The 17,054-nt window shown below is 36.3% G+C and overlaps 2 long non-coding RNA genes and 1 pseudogene across 3 annotated transcripts; all 3 read left to right on the forward strand.

Annotated features, from left to right (window-relative positions):
- The first annotated feature begins 491 nt into the window (after nt 1-491).
- LOC147525679 (uncharacterized) lies at nt 492-2,291 on the forward strand. Its single transcript, XR_015193001.1, has 3 exons — nt 492-648; nt 1,089-1,157; nt 1,598-2,291. It is a non-coding gene; the product is annotated as an uncharacterized LOC147525679 (long non-coding RNA).
- Nucleotides 2,292-3,796: 1,505 nt separating this feature from the next.
- LOC147525680 (DEAD-box ATP-dependent RNA helicase 10-like) lies at nt 3,797-6,359 on the forward strand (annotated as a pseudogene). The gene is made up of 7 exons (XR_015205880.1): nt 3,797-3,895; nt 4,015-4,125; nt 4,327-4,474; nt 4,829-4,966; nt 5,304-5,415; nt 5,521-5,609; nt 6,000-6,359. The product of XR_015205880.1 is annotated as a DEAD-box ATP-dependent RNA helicase 10-like (transcript).
- Nucleotides 6,360-8,629: 2,270 nt separating this feature from the next.
- LOC147525681 (uncharacterized) lies at nt 8,630-9,384 on the forward strand. The gene is made up of 3 exons (XR_015193000.1): nt 8,630-8,786; nt 9,201-9,266; nt 9,366-9,384. It is a non-coding gene; the product is annotated as an uncharacterized LOC147525681 (long non-coding RNA).
- The last annotated feature ends 7,670 nt before the right edge of the window (nt 9,385-17,054 follow it).

Consider the following 17,054-nt stretch of genomic DNA (forward strand, 5'->3'; position numbering starts at 1 on the left):
AATTCGAAACTATACTGACCTTCACTTGAATTTTACTAAATATCTCAGTAGATTTGAATGATATCAACTTTCGCTTAAAATTTTATAGTTATGTCAAATTTCCATAAAGAATATATACATTATATATTTCCATACAATTTCTATAATTTTTTTTGTATAATTACATCAAATTTCTTTAATGAAAATATTGTCATAAACCTTACATCAATTTTTGATACTTACAAGCAGCTAAATATATTCAAGTCAATAATTATACCCCTTAAATGCTTAAATCTTTGGTCAAGTCAAAATAGTTTCTTAAAAAAAAAAGAGCAAAATATATCAAAATGTTAGCTTAAAACGTGGCTGATTTGCCTCCAAAAAAACGTGGATTGGTTTGCATCTACAACAAAAATGTGGGGTATTGGCAACAACAAAAACCCAAAGTTGGGCCACTGTAGTCTGGCCCAGCCGGCCAGCCTTAAATTAGATAATTGAAGACAGCAAAAATTGATGTGCTTTGGCACAACAGAAAGTTTTTGTTTAAAGTCAAAACCCTTCTTCTTCATCCGATAGATCTCAAAACCAGGTTCACCTCAAAACCAGGTGCTTGAACCTTGAAGTCATTAATGGAAACCTGAAGAGAAAGAACAGATTATTAAAATAAAAGTATGCAAACAATTTCTAACTTTTCTCCTAATTTGACTATGAAAAAAGCTGTTTTTTTTTTCTCAAATCCCTCCGACCACTCCGACTACGTATCTGTGTCGTGTCGGTGTCGGTGTCGGTGTCGGTACGACACGGCGGAAGGAGAGGCGTACCCATGCAACACAGCCAATACATCTAGGAATAACACCATGTGAAATGTTTAGAATTGATTCCAATGTTGTAGATTCATTGATTTGGAAGTATGGGGTTATGGAGTTGTTAACTGTATGCCTTGCTTATAAGAATGATATTGAAGGACGAAGCAAGGTCTGAAATCTGAAGTATGGACTGAAACAAAATTTTAAATGTCGTAATACGTACTCTTAAGTTTAATTATTATTTAGCTTGACTATTAATTAAGTTTAATAAATATTGAGCTTGCTCTCTTCCTTTGATTGCAGCATTGTGATGGGACGGAGAAAGAAATGGGCCATAGAGTTTCATAGAGACAACAAAGCAAAGTTGTAGAGGTACGTATCCTTTGCTACTTTTTTTTTTTTTTTATTTTTTTTTTTTTGTGTAAAAAAAATAATCTTAAAGAAAAAAGGTCATCAGGTTAGTTGTAGGCAGATTGATTATGCCAGGTAGACATATTACCATAGGTCTAAACTTTTTAATTGGTTTTTTCTTTGGAATTTTCCTGCTTTTGGTAAAATCATATCCATTAACACAAAGCCTGTGAGAGGCCTTCATGTATAGGCTTCTTTCATCCAAGCATTTTGAAATATGTGTAATTGCAAGCAAGCTCTTTGTAAATTTAGAAAAACCTTATAAATATGTCAATTCCACTTTTTCCTGGTTTATTTTCATGAGAAATAAACTTTCTTCTTTGTTAACACTTTAGATTGTGTTTGATCGGTGAGAACAAATATATCTGACTGTTTATTTTAAACATTTCCTCTTCTGTAAGCATGAAATGTTGGTAGGCCATTACCATAGGTTTCTTTCAGTTGATCCAAGCGCTAACTGTAGATCAAGCTCTTTGGGCTATAAAAAGCAAGAAAGTTTAACAACAGGCATTGAAAGTGTTACACTTCACCTCATCAAGCTACGCCATCATCCCACCATATTCTATCATGTTGAGAGGGCTGCTCCTTTATTGCCATATTTATTTTCTCCGAAGTTCAACCCTCTCCATGTTGTAGAGACGTCGAATTGTTGATACTTGACTGACAGCAGGCTCTCATCTTCTTAGATCTTGGCTCCCAAGGCAAATTGCCAGAATTTTAGCGTGTTTGTAAAGCGTTAGGACAAGTTCTTGATGTGTATGGGCAATGCAGCCATATCAATTGACTTCACTTGTGAGGGGTAGGTGGTTACAATGAGCAGATGGTTGTAGCTTCTTCATATACCAACTAGAGAACACCATCATTGTTACTGCATAAGAGAACTCACGCAACATTGTCATTGCTACTGAAACGAGGACGTCAGAGTGACTAACGCATGCACTCTTATTCTTATTGTTGTAATCTCCTCTGTGAATTCAGTATGACCCTTTGTAATACATAGAAATGTTGCATAGATGCTAATATGCTATTGTAATCTATTCTTTGCAGTTTGCATGAATGGTTGACAAACCAACTATATGTAGTGGAGTTTGCATCCTCTTTAATTTGCTTTTATTTATTATCCATGTGCAAAGCACGGCATTTTGGCTAGTTATTTGTAATTGTTTAGCAGTGTTAGTGAAAATGAGCTGATTAACTTCTATTACATCATATTATTATATTAATCATATTGCTTATCTATACTGGTTGTGGAGGACCTTTCCCATGGGATCCATACCTGATCTGCATATTCTCATAAGGTGTCTATTTTCCTTCACATTTTTTTCTTAATAGGTGGCAACTCCTTGGAGGCTCATTGACCACTTGTCCAATACTTTAAAGGTTTTAGTTTTATGGACATTGAAATACTTGGTATGTTTTCTGTTTTCTGTTATGAGCTTTAGTTATTAACTTTTCTTCCCCAATATTTTTTTTTTTTGAAGGTTAAATCATTAACCCGGATAATCAGTTTCATTCTTTTGTCATATGTCTATTTTGGATGATGTCCCTTGTTATTCTTTGGTACAATTTATGACATCTAAAACATGACATTCTATTGACTGCGCAAAGTTTTCCATCAACTTATTGGTGCTTGGAACACAGACCAAATTTTAATACTTATAGTTTCAATCCCACCTCTTGCTTTACAGTAAGCAGGACACCCTACATTACAAAATATTGAAGCCCTTTAATGGTCAAAGTCCCAGAAGGACAATTGGAGAGAAATTCCTTGATGTCAAGAATAATTTGGTACACATATCTTTCTTCATTATAAAAGTGCCCACCTTTTTGCTTCCTCCAATAAAGCCTTTCACCTTTGGAATGCGCTCTATCGGCCATTTAGCCTTCAAGGAGGGAGGATGAACGGTAGGAGTATTGCCTGGGGCTTTTGAGATGCTATGAGGAGGGGCGTGGCTTATGAAAGTAAGATAAAAAGGATAATAAAATGTAGAGAATTTTACCTTTTTTTAAAAAAAAACCGTAAGTCGAAACAAATGACTGCTTGTCCCTAGGAGTTCTGTTTTAACAAACGATGTTTTGTACATGAAAAAATTGCACCCTTAATTTCGAAAGCAATTTATAGTGGTTTCTTGTCCCTAGAAGATTGTATCGCCTTTGTCCAGCCAAGTCCCATATTTTTTTTTTGTAGTGGTATGTGTGTGAACAACATTCCAAACACTTACTGGTTCAAGTGCTTTTCCTTTTTTATTTTAATTTCTAAATGGCATTGCATAACTTTTTTAATACAGGAACTTAATTTCCATCTGCGAATCTATTATTTACCTACTAATTATGACTTGCTTGTATTTGGCAGGTCTTGGATGAGGCAGATAGATTATTGAATGAGGAATTTGAGGAATCAATTGATAACATTTTGAAGGCCATTCCCAGAGAGTGAAAGACATTTATTTTCTGCTACCATGACAAAAAAGGTAAGATGTACATGTCTTGACAAGTTTTCCTGTTTTCTATCTGCAATGCTCTAATTCTTGTAATGACAAAGGGAACCCTTGAGTTCATAGTTTCAAGCTTTGTGACTATGGTTTTAATTATTATTTTTAATGTCTTTGGGTAACAACCATCAGCTTTCACTAATCTGTTACCTTGTGTTTCTAGGTCCAATAAACTACAAAGGGCATGTCTCATGGAATCCTGTGATGGTGTGTTCTCTTTCTACCGTATTATTTTACGTGATCTGTTTGTGTTCTTTATGGTTGAGGAGTTTATGATCTTTGCACAACTAGTGCTTGGTGTTGCACTATCTGCATAATTGTATCAGTTACGGCCTAATTCTCAGTTTTTCTGGTTTATTCAGATCGAGGCAGCTTCTAAATATTCCACTGTTGACACTCTGAAGCAGCAGTATCGCTTTGTTCCCAAGCGGTACAAGGTTTTCTTCTTTCCACTATAGTTTGCAGGATCTTGGGTTAATTGGGCATTAAAAGCTGTGTACTGAGCCAATTATTGAGAATTGACTTGGTTTGGGGCTTGTGATTTTCAGTGTGATCCCAACCCAAAGTATTCATTGTCACATATCCCAGAAACTGTATTCTTCTGTGCTAACCTCTATTTAATTTAAAATCACACGCAGGACTGCTACCTTGTATTTATTTTAAGCGATATACCTGGAAGTACATCAATGGTGTTTACTCGCACTTGTGAGTCAACGCTGCCTTCGGGCTTTGATTCTTCTCAAACTTGGGATTCGTGCCATCCCAATTAGTGGTCAAATGAGTCAGGTACTTTTATAATTTCTATGCACAAATTTGGACGGTGTCCTTGGTGGTGCATATTCTTTTCAAAACCATTATTTAGGTCGTGCCAAGTTTTACATCATATTCTTATTTTTTTTTCAATTTTGGTGTGTGTGTGTTTTGACATTTAAATTGCCATTTACCATCCCATGTTGGCATATTATCTATTTATGGATGTATATGTACTCTTGCGCCCCCCTCTCCCACACATTCTTTTAAAGTGATACTGTGTTAAAAACCAGTATAACATGGTGTGCATAACGTCAAAAGTTTACATAACATGGAATTTTTATATTCAATACCTCTTCTGTTCATATTGTTATCTGGAACATTTGACAGGCAAAGAGACTTGGGGCCTTAAACAAGTTCAAGGCAGGGGAGTGTCCCATTCTTATCTGCACTGATGTTGCGAGTCGAGGGCTTGATATTCCTTCTGTAGACATGGTTATCAATTATGATATTCCGGCCAATTCTAAGGTGAGTTCATTGATATCAGGGTTTTTGACATTAGGATAGTTTGGCAATTAGGAGTAGGGCAACAAGTATAAAGTCTCAAGATCCTTCGTTTGACCTAGTTCCTGGAGTGTTTTTCGTGCACTTCTGCTACTTGCGTGGTTTGCATATAGTGAATGGCCTTAATACCAGATGAAGATTGGCACTTTAAAAGGCCAACCTGCAAAACCTGCCTCTGATAAACACAGGATGTCTTGCTTCGTATTACTTGCACATTCTTGCTCTTTATCTTTAGTTAGCAATCCGCGCCTCAAATACTTTGATGTTCCTATTTCTGCTGATCTCTCAAAGTGTGTTTCAGGATTATATTCACCGAGTGGGTAGAACTGCTCGTGCAGGGCGATCTGGAGTTGCTATTTCACTAGTAAATCAATATGAGTTGGAGTGGTATATCCAGATAGAGAAGCTTATCGGTATGCATGACTGTCTTTATATGTGGAGAATCACATTTCACCCAGAAGCTGTTTTGATTATACTGATCACTAAAGCATATTCTGTTACATGTCATTTTGTTTCAGGAAAAAAGCTTCCCGAAGTTTCCTGCTCAAGAGGAGGAAGTTCTATTTTTCTCGAGCTGTGGCACAGGCTTAAAAGGCTGGCTCTAACGGTATTACTGTCGTTATCATCATTTATTTAAGTGTTTTTTTTATTCTCTTCGTAGTTAGTGGGAAAGTATAAATCAGTTCCAACATTGAACTAGAAATAACCAATGTCGTAATGAAAACCCAATGATTTAATGAACAGTTCTTGTTGATTGTGAATTCTAACGAGCTACATCTTAGGGTTCAGATCTGTTGATAGTGTCACCAGATTTAGTTCTTGAAAATTTGTTGAGCCTGCTGGAGTATCTTTCAACACCATTCTAGGAGTGCCCCAATGGTTGTTAAGTCTCGTTTGGAAATGCATGCCTCAATGAGTGATCCTCACTACTCTGCACAAATTATTTTTGAACTTTTTAGTTACAACCAATAATGATTTGAATTGATGATATTTGCAGAAAGTCAAAGAGCAAGGGAACAAAAGAAAAAAGAAGAGGGGTGATGATGATGGTGAAGAGGATGCTGACACATGCAAGTCTGAAGCGTGGGAACTCTTCGAAGAAGTCGCCATCAAAGAAGCCGAGGAGGTGATGGTTTTGTACGAGTTCATGCGGTTTTGGTAGGATTTGAAATTGTTTGTTTGGCGATATTTACTAGTGTTCAAAAGTCGAGGCTTTGGGGCAGTTTTGTTCTTGTGGTTGTATTTACAATTATCAGAACAAATGTAAGTGCATCTTGTTGATATAAATTCTTAAATTATAACTGTGGATTGGTTGTTGATTCCGTAGCAGCTAATGATTAATTGTTCTGTTTGAAGATGTCGAGCATGTGTTGTTTGAACTTTGAAAATGCAGGTGTTTACCATGGAAACGTTAAGGTGTGTTTTTAAGGTTGCAAGGGCAATTGAAGCTCATATGCGTAATTAATTGATTAGCAAAAGGTAATGATATGCAAACCTACAAGGTACACCGTGCACTTGATACCATTGCTACAAGGGAACATATTTCAAAGTATGGCTGGATATGTGGTTATTTGCAGTGGCTTAACTCTTAAATTGGAAGATCACACTTAAAGAGTATACGTCACCTGCTGCGTTTCAACAATCGTGCAGCCATAGACTCCCTTTAAAAAATGCTAATAACTTTTAGCAAGTAGTGAGACATCCTCTTGTAGCAACATGGGTTGATCTGCAATTCACTACTTAAGAGGGTAAAAGCAGTACAGAAATCAAGGCGAATTTCAATTTCGACAATGCAGTAAATGCAAAAAGAAATGTCTCTGTTAGACAGCTACTCTCGTCACGCCTTTCGGCTTGGTTTGAAAGCGTTAAGAAAAGTAAAGTAAAGAAAGCCTACACTTGCAATGGTCAAACTAAACAAAACAGCCATACCAAACGTAGAAAGTACATCAAGTCATAGATGGCGGCCAAAAGCTGCCAACGAAGTAGTTGTCAGCCTAGAAATCAAGAGATGATGAGAGAACTTGAATTCGATTAGTTACTTCTCAATTAGTCAGTTAGTGGTAATGTTCAATCCATTGTTGAGAATGCAGATTGCAGATGGTGGGTTGTATTATTTATTGGGTTGTAAAATCATTCATACGGCAATTAATAATTTCGCTAAGTTTCTTGTCTGTGAGTAAGAATAAACTTGATTAATTTTAAATCTCTCATGTGTAATTCTTATGTTGTGAGGAGTAAGAAAAAGTATGTTAATTATCATTTAAAAAACACTTATTCTGACTCTTTCATTTCACCACTCTTTTTGTTGCAATAGAAATTGAGTTTACTTTGAAATTGTATTATTTATTTAATGAATATAACACACAAGATTCACTTTCTAAGTATGGGTTGAGACGGAAGAGAATAACAGATAGTAGATAGTGATGACTGATGAGATGGTGATGAAGTCTTTGATGACTGATGAGATGGTGATGAAGTCTTCGGATTGGTTATCGAAAGCAAAAAAAAAAAAAAGGTCTCGGTATTAAATATAGATACTAAAAACTAGGGAGAAAAAGAGAGAAATGACTTAATTTTGATTTCAGATGGTATTTATTGAGGAAGTTATACATAGGTGCTACGTGGTGATCAAATAGAAGGGCTCTATCCACGCTTGAAGCGGGTAGGCTCCTTCAAAGTAAATCTCAAGGGTATATAACTAAATTAAATTTCAGGGCTACAAACGACCACAAGTCAAAACAACGTACATAACCCAATTTCAGGGCTATATACAATCAAAATTCAAAACATCCTACACCATGGAAGTTGAAGGGCCCCCAACTCACACCCTCTCTTTCATTTGTTGCCATGTCCCCACTGTAGAACTGGAAACCGGCAAAAAAACAAATTTCACAAAGAGACAAAATTAATGAAGGGGAGAAAACACATGTCTGCTGCTTTTCTGGATTACTTTAATTGATCCATGTCGGCAAGATATAACCAGCATATCCCTATTCAATCAGAATCCATTTCAATCTATCTGATCACGACAACTTCACTACTTAATCATAGATTTCAAGAATATAACGCACATCCATTGTCAGTCTAATAGTTTGGTGCGCAACAACACAAAATCACAATAGAATAGTGGATACAGGTAGCGGGTTTGCATTTTTCAGCTCAATGATTTTTTTCCGACCCGCCACTTATATAGACGTGTAAAAAAAACTTTAAATTTGACAACTATCCTAGCTGCCATCAACAAAAGAGTATAGGGAAATTGACATTTTCTGATTAAATTAAATTCCCAACTCTCTATTTTGCCCCCCGGGTCCTCCTCACAGATAGAAAAATAAATTTGATAGCAATAATATTGACGGGTTAGTGTTTTGTCGCACCATATATTATATTGGATCACAATTTTAATGATATTTGGTGGGATGGAGTACCATTGGACTTGGCCTTATATGGCCTTGAGTACTTAGTTCAGATTGAATTGGCTTTGCATGCAATTCTCAACAAGGGAAACCCACAAGATATAAATTATATTACACAAGTGGATGATGTATTAATTCCAACATCCCCACATGGTGCGTCATTCATCCCCTATTCAATCCTCTATAAATTAGAAGCACACTACATACACATACTCAACTCATCCTCTGAAGTGTCTGTTGTCTTTCAACATTTCAAAAAAAAATGTCTCATTTAAAAACCTTTTTTGTTATGGGATTCCTCCTAGCTATTGCTCTTCTGGTTATTTCTTCTAAAGTAGCAGCAGCTGATAGTCAAACTGCTGAAGTTGGTGAGTCTGACATTAAATACGTAATGTATTAATAAAACCAATTACCTTCTTTCTTGTACCTAGTTTTTGAAATTTCCATGATGTTAAAATATGTCTACGAGCTAGGAACACTAACAATAATCTAGTTGCAAGATACATTTGCAAAACAGTAGTAACTCGAAAGCTATACACAAGTAATACAGTACATACCACACTGAAAGACATAGTGCTTGAGGCCGGCCTATTAGCATTGCCTAGCTCTTAGCATACCTTAAATGCCACCTTCTAGTAGTAAATGTAGTAATGTCTAATTAAGTTATATGTTCATTCTCATAATTTCATTGTAGTACATACATTATCTATTTAAGATTTTATATTAATTAAGTAATGCATTAATCATTCTCATTAACAACTCCTGTGCTATTTCGTTGGCAGAGAACAATGAGAGTTTAGAGGATGCTAAGTATGGTGGATACGGTGGTGGACGTGGGGGTGGATACGGTGGTGGACGTGGAGGTGGATACGGTGGAGGGGATGGATACGGTGGAGGGGGTGGATACGGTGGTGGACGTGGGGGTGGATACGGTGGTGGACGTGGAGGTGGATACGGTGGTGGACGTGGGGGTGGATACGTGGTGGACGTGGGGGTGGATACGGTGGTGGACGTGGTGGTGGATACGGTGGAGGGGGTGGATACGGTGGAGGCGTCCCCTGTTGGAATGTAATTAAAAGCAAAGTGGGGGGTGGTTACAATGGTGGAGGAGGCCGTGGTGGGTGCCATTATGGTTGCTGCCATTGTTGCAATTACACTACCGTATGTGTCCCTAGTTTGATATAAATAAACTCATGGTGTGGTGTATATATGCCGTGTTTATACTCGAATAACAAAAGTTGCATTGAAAATATGTTGCTTCTGCTTTTACGGTTGTAAATATACTTCCCCAAATATATAAATTTAAGTATTGAGTTGAAGGACATAAAATTATATGTAAAATACTTTTTTTTTCTGCTAATGTATTATATGTAAGAGTTCATGGTTGTTACAAAATATAAAAACATAAACAAAAGACTTTCTTCAGCGAACTTAATTTATGCATATGATTAGGGTGATATTGGACACACCCATATAAACACTCTCATACCCCATAACTAATTAAAGTTGTTGTCATACTCCAATAACCGCTTTAATCCAATAACATCTTCCAAATTAATTTGGGGATTTCCAATAGGGGCAAAAACAAAAAACACACACACACACATAGACTTTTTTTCGGCCCCCCCCCCCAAAAAAAATCAATGAGAAGATTTTGTCTGTCTTGGATGCCTCGGGTTCGGGTAGAGTGGATTTGGGCATGTTCTTTGTTGTTCTTGCCCTCCGATAAATAAAAAAGAATTGCTTTTGATGCTCTCTTGTGGCGGTCAGTGAATGAAAGCATTTCGCGAGGTTCGGAGAGTTTGATGCATTGGCATACATTAAGTTGTTGAGGGTTTACATCCCATCCATGGAACCAGTGGAATGTTAGAGATACATGGAGAAGCCGATGTATCGTAATTCATTTCATCATTGAGTTCATTGTGATGTTTGATGATTCTTGATTGGGGTTTTTGGAATCATGACCACTATGGTGAAGCTTGAAACAGGGATAGGACTCGCATGGTCATCATGCCGCCTGCTCCTGTGTGCCATTATCCCGTTATTGGGTCACACTTCAAGGAGATGAAATCTCATTATATTTTAGCTTGTGTAATCAATGTTACAGTGAAGGAAAGGTGCCATCCTCCTCCAAGTAGGAAGAGTACAAGTTCAAAGAATATAGGAGTGAAGTTGTGAAAGATAAGTGCATGATTTTTAGTTTGCATTTGAAAAATAAGTCTAAGAATGACCATTAGCTTTTGTGTATTTAGTTTTTGAAGATTGTGTACCATTAGTCCAATACCCCCCTTCTAATTGTTCATAATTATATATAGATGATAGATGTGTTTGACCAGTCTTGTACTTTTTGTTGACTTTTACTAGATCCAAAATTCCAAAAGTTTCCACCATCTATATTCTAATAAATGGCAACATGCCACTTGGAAAAAATTTGTAATATAATGAGGACTATCAAAAATTAATTGGCTGGAAAGGGGACCAACACCGCTGATGACACTCCATAAGTGAGATAGATCCTCTCATTTTCAGTCGCCATTAAATAGATAATGTCAAATTGACCATCATGAACTTAGAAATTGCATAAAGAAGGTTTTTTAGAACATTTCAGACTTTAGTGTATATGGGTCGGTCGGTTGGGACGTTGGGTTTACACCGAAGAATATCCATTGCAAAATAAAAGTTGGGATAACAATTACAAAGAGTTATTTTGTTACCAAAAAAAAAAGTTACAAAGAGTTATTTATACTAGCAAATATGCACGCCCTTTGGGTGTCAAAGTCTCAACGCCTTGGATGTGTTTGTTCAATGTTTCATGCAGTAAACTTATCTAAGATATGGGACAATTTTTATCCCATTTCAAAACTAATGTATAAGAGCGATAATTTAATTTTAAGCAAGCCGGGAGAACGAAAGCATTACTATGAGTGTTGGGACCGCTTTTACACTCTCCTTTGAAGTGTCCACCCTGGTTATGAAAGTGGCAATTAGTCCAATTTTTTTTCACTAAAGGACTTTAGAGGCATTACATTCCTCAAAGACTTAGAGATTTGAAAAGTGGTCAAGTCAGCCGGTGACCTGCACCACCGGGCGGTTCTCACTATCGAAGTAACGATTTCACGGATGGGTAAGTGCAACCCTCATTCGCTGCTCCTACACCCCATCGCATTACAGTAACACTGCATGATAAAGACAAGTCAATTTGGCATACCTACGGCTCGGGTAAGTTATCATGGTACGGCAGATGGGTGAACTCCGCTCTTCGAGGGAAATGGCGAAAATGCTTAAACAAGTGAGTTAAGGTTAGTTTTTTATTTCGCTTAGTGTCCGCTATGTCCCAAGCAATTTATTTCTCATTAACCCCATAATGGTGGAACTTTTATGTAGCCAGCTACGCTTTTTTTTCATATTAAGATTGTTTAACTTTATTTTGTAGATATTACAAAAATTTCACGCTTTTCAACGGTATTCCACTAACCTATTTATTTAAATACTTTGAGGACAAAGCATGCTTTTGTTTGTAGGGCATAGAAACACGCCAAGAATTACAAGCATCTAATAGATATAGATACGATAATACGCACTTGTTTTCTAGTTAAAAAATTCAAAATTTTAAAATATAATAAAAAGTATACTATACACTTAGGAATATCGGGTATTGTTTTCTTTCTACGCCTCAATAATCTAGAAGTTTCATCGTGAAATTTTCATTAGAATAGTTTTTAGAAACTTAGCAATATGTAGGTAATAATCCTTTTGCATCTATCTATAAATATGTTGCTTAGTATCTACATTGTCAAGTGAAGTTTCTAAAATCTAGGCTGGAGTACTTATTCTACAAATCCCGTGGAGAATATAGCCTAAAGCCTTATATGATAAGGAACATTTGAGAAATGACACAAGGGAGAAGTAAAATCCGATAGAGAAATCACATGTACACTTGCTTGATTACTATACCATATCCTAAGCTTTGAATTTAGCCCTCTTTTTGATCGATATAGCTTAAATTCAAACCTATGAATTATTTTCCGCTTAGTCAGCCTCTCCGAGCCTTTCGAAAGCCTTTCACAAAACCACAAATCCTTTACCCCTCGCTATTAAAACAAAACAAAATAAAAAATCAACCTACCCAATTTTTGAATAAGTCCGAGAATAGAGATAAGAATAGAAAAGAGAAGAACCGCAACTCAAGAATTCGCTAGTCGCCTTAAGAGAAAAGTAAGTTTCCATCCAAATAAAAAATAAAAATAAAAGGAAATAAAAGAGTTAGGAACTCCAAAAATAGAATCAAGGAGTCAAAGCCAAAGAAAAGAAAAAGAAAAAATATGGCTAAGAATGGAAACAAAGTGTGAAGCAAAAGTAAAGAATAAGGTTTCTAGTTACATAATATGAAAAACTTTATTATCTCAGACTTGTCCTTTGAATATCCATTTCCTTCCTTCTTAAACTATCTCCTAATCCCCGCAACACCTTAATAAAGACCTCTATCTCAATTAGGAATAAGTTAGTGTGGATAGGCAAGCGGCGTATGTGTTTGATCGACTCGCTTCCTTTGTATGTCATTGAGATTGTTAGGTAAAGTGTGGATAAGAGCCCAAAACTGTAGTTTTTTAACCCTTTAACAGTCATACTTTTTAACCAATATGTGAGTAATACTCAAGAAAGTTAACACCGACACGCGTTTTTATGCATTTGTGCTTCAAAGTCCATTAGGTGCAGAAAATGTGCCACTTAAGCCAGAGATAAAGAAGCAAAGGCTAAGCATTAAGGAGTTCGATTAAAGGCCAAGATTCAAGAAGACAAAGTTTTTCTAAAAGCCCTACTAAAAGCCGAAAAGTCGACGCTGGGCGTAAAAAAGACACAAAGTCGCCAGAACTCCGGGCCATATCTTTGACTCGACTCTGAACGGGGCCTACCTTATGTCAAAACGACCGCCTCGAAAGAGCTTTCCAACGGTCTAAGACTGATCCAATCAGAGGAGAAAAAGTGGACAAAAGTCTGCTGGAAGCCAACTGCAGCCAAGAGGCCTTTTTGATCGAAAATACTTGGTTTTGGGCTGATTCTCTAGCCCAAAACATGGCTCCAAGCCCATGCACGATTTTTGATCTGAAAGTATAAAAACTAAAGCTTAACTTTTGTTAATGGTAGATTTTTTCGGAGAATAGTAGATTTTAGGTTAGAAAAATAGCTTTGTAATAGAAAAGTAGCCATTAGAAATAGCTTCTAGATCTAGATTTAATTGTTTTAATTAAGTTAATTTCAAATCCAATTTTGTTTTAGATTAAACTATTAGAATCATTACTGAATTAGTTTGATTAATAAAATAGCTAGTTGTTAAATTCGATTCTTGTCATTTACATTTTGTGTTAGATCCGATTCATTTATTACTTGTTATTCAATTCTTAGTTATTAATTAGATTTTAATTATTGTTTAATTTAGATTAGTAAATTTCAATTCTTATATCATGTTTAGTTTAAATTTAATCGAAATGATTACAGTAATGATTCTCGCTAAACCTCCATTAGAGGGGGTCGAAGCCTCGATGAAAGCTTGATTCCCACTATCGTAGAATCGGCCGTAATTTCCTTTCCACTCTAAAAACGATTAGTTCACCATGAGAATGGGTTTAATCATTCACATGCAAGTTATGAATTGGTAGGAATGCCATGTGTAATTAGGGATTAGGAAGAACCAATTGTCTCGCTGGCAGCTTCATTCGATTTCACGAAATTTATTCGGTCGTTAAATAGGATTAAGTCGAAATAGGTGGAATCAATCCCCTCTAAACTCCTTATCATAGAATCAAACGTAGCATTCCCTTAGTTGTTCTGGATAGTTGACTAGTGCATCTTTGTGGGTAGTTGCATCGTAGTCTAGTTGCCTTTTCGTGAAATCTCTCATTAGACTTTTGTGAGTTAGAATACTTTATACTTAGAGAACATTAACACGGAAGGACTAGGAGAGTGGAAACCGAATCACTCTACTCCACTATATATCTCATAGGATTGAGAGTAGAATTCTTTGATAAAAATAGACATGTAGAAAGTTTTAGTTTACTTCACGCTTTTGAGTTCATCGCTCATTTCATTAGGTAGACTATTCATTTTATCTTTTATCGCGCGACCGCATTAATCGAGTAAATTAAACTTGAGTGGAAAAATCAGAGTGGTTTTGTCTTGACATTTATGTGAGGACCTAATTAAGGACGCTTATTCCAAGTTTTAGAAATGGACCCTCGCTAGTTCATTTCATAGTATTACTCATTGTATATATGTTTATTCACAGATGATTGATTATTATGCATATATTAGCTTAGGTTTCGAATTGATTATTTTGTATTCATTAAGCAAGTGAGATGTATAGATAATCGAGACATAGATAAGGAAACAATAGTTTTATTTCTGAGTCGCTAGTATAGATGAAGTTTGTGAGTACCTTTATTAGAAAATCCTCAATGAGGTTATAACTCGCCCACTAGGGAATTCCTAGTGGTTTAGCGCCTTGTCGTGATATGGTCAATGCAATCGCATTCTCGTGAAACAAGATTAGTTAAATTCTATTTTTGGTCACTTATGTTAATTTCTCATATTTGCTTAAGGACAAGCAAATGTCGTTTGGGGGTGGTTTGATAACAAAATCAAAATTGTAGTTTTAACTCCTTAACAATAATACTTTTAGACCAATTACGCGAAGTAATAAATAAGAGTTAATGCTAATTATATGCTTTTATGTATTTCGTGCATTGAAGTCAATTATGTGCAAAATATGCCACTTTGGCTTATATAAAGGAGCAAAGGGTTGGTTTCTAAGAAGTTCGGATTAAAGGCCAAGACAAAGTAAACAACACACAAAAGTCGTACAACTTCCAAAAGATCGTGATCTTTGGACTCAGCCTCCTAATTGGGCGAACTTATGTCAAAACGACTGCCTCGGAAAGAGATTTCCAATGATTTAAATCTTGACCCAATCAAAGAAGCAAAATTGGACGAAAAGCCTATCAAGTCAAAGCCACCTTGAAAGGGCCCTCAGATCAAGAAATCATTTTTTAGGCTCGATTTTTTCCCCAAAACATGGACCCTCAGCCCATGCACGAAAATATGGATCTGGTCTCCTCCATTTCCACACACAAGACTTAGCTCTAAAGGAGGAATGAGCTTAGAATAGAAAGGAGCCATTAGAGTAGCCATTAAACCTTAGTTCTTAGATCTAGTTTTGAGAATTTTAATTAGTTTTCATTCCTTGTTTTAATCTAGATTATTGAATGATTGTTATTATTCATTAGATTAAATAAAATAGTTAGTCTTGATAATTTCGGGTTTGACTTATTGAATTACTTAGATCTAAATTCAGTTATTAGTTGTTATTCATTTCTTAGTTATTTAATTAAGTTTTGAATTATTGATTATAATCGCTATATTAATAAAAGTTAGAATCTTTATGTTATGTCTTATTCAATTTCATTTGGAAATAATAGTTTAATGAATCAAGGCTAAACCTCCATTGAGGGGGTTTGATGAAGCCTTGATGAAAGCTTGATTGTGGTAGTATAGAATCGCTATAAGAGTTTATTCCACTCTAGAAGGTCGCTGATTCGCCATGAGAATGGGTGGACATCCCTCACATGCTAGTTATGAATTGGTAGAGATGCCATGCATAATTAGGATTAGAATGACCAATTACTACCAACAAGAACGTAAGAATCGATTACAACAATCTATGCTAGTTTCTTAAGTCAGGTTCAAGGTAGATTCAATTCCCCCTAAATCTTATTCTAGATTCAAACTTTAGTATTTTCGTAACATTTTATAGTATAATTCATAAAACTCTCATCGACTTTGGTAGGATTGATAGTCCCAGGAAACTTTGAGTGCTAAAGAACTAGGGAGTGGAATGAATCTTCTATTCCAACTCTACTTCAATAGTATCGAGAGTAGAAATCTTTGATAATAACGGTATAGTTTAGTGTTTAGTTTTACTTTTGTTTAGAGTTTCATCGCTTTTATTCATTAGTAAAACTATCAATTCTATCATATCGGTCCTTCAAGAAAAGAATGAGCGCCGTAATCTTTTCCGGGTACCGCATCACTTCGAGCTCCCTCAGAGTCGCCTTTGTCGCTCATGATCCTCATCCGCCAGCGATTTTGCATTTGATATCGCGACCCATGTCGCTGACTGGGTCCACTTCATTTAATTGCTTTACCGTAAATCATATTTATCTCTAGAGTCGGCCGTTGAGCGGTCCAAGATCTTGGGTCCCTTTAACCGACGTGATCGATCTCCTCAGTCGTACTATATTTGCCCCGCTTGTTTGCCACAAATTGCTTCAAATACCCCTTTCAATCAGATCCTCAGTAGTTCATTTTTAGGGTCCCGCAGTTCTCGTGTCAGACCCTTACTCTTATGGAACTTGCAAGATTCTTTGGTCTCGTACCCGTGGAACCAAGCTTTAAGCTTTAGTCGCCATTTGAGGTAGCTTTGATTTTTATCAAGTCTAGAACCTCATCCGACATTTTGTTCGAGAGGCAAAGTTTTTGTCCATCAAGGAAGAGCTTCTTCAGCTCTTTCCACACATGACTTCTTTTTTTGTTGCTTTCCATCCGCACCACCGCTACATTCCCGGTATTGCCCTCTCCGGGCA

The sequence above is a fragment of the Coptis chinensis genome, chromosome 1 (genome assembly GCF_015680905.1).
Source record: "Coptis chinensis isolate HL-2020 chromosome 1, ASM1568090v1, whole genome shotgun sequence".
Lineage (NCBI taxonomy): Eukaryota > Viridiplantae > Streptophyta > Magnoliopsida > Ranunculales > Ranunculaceae > Coptis > Coptis chinensis.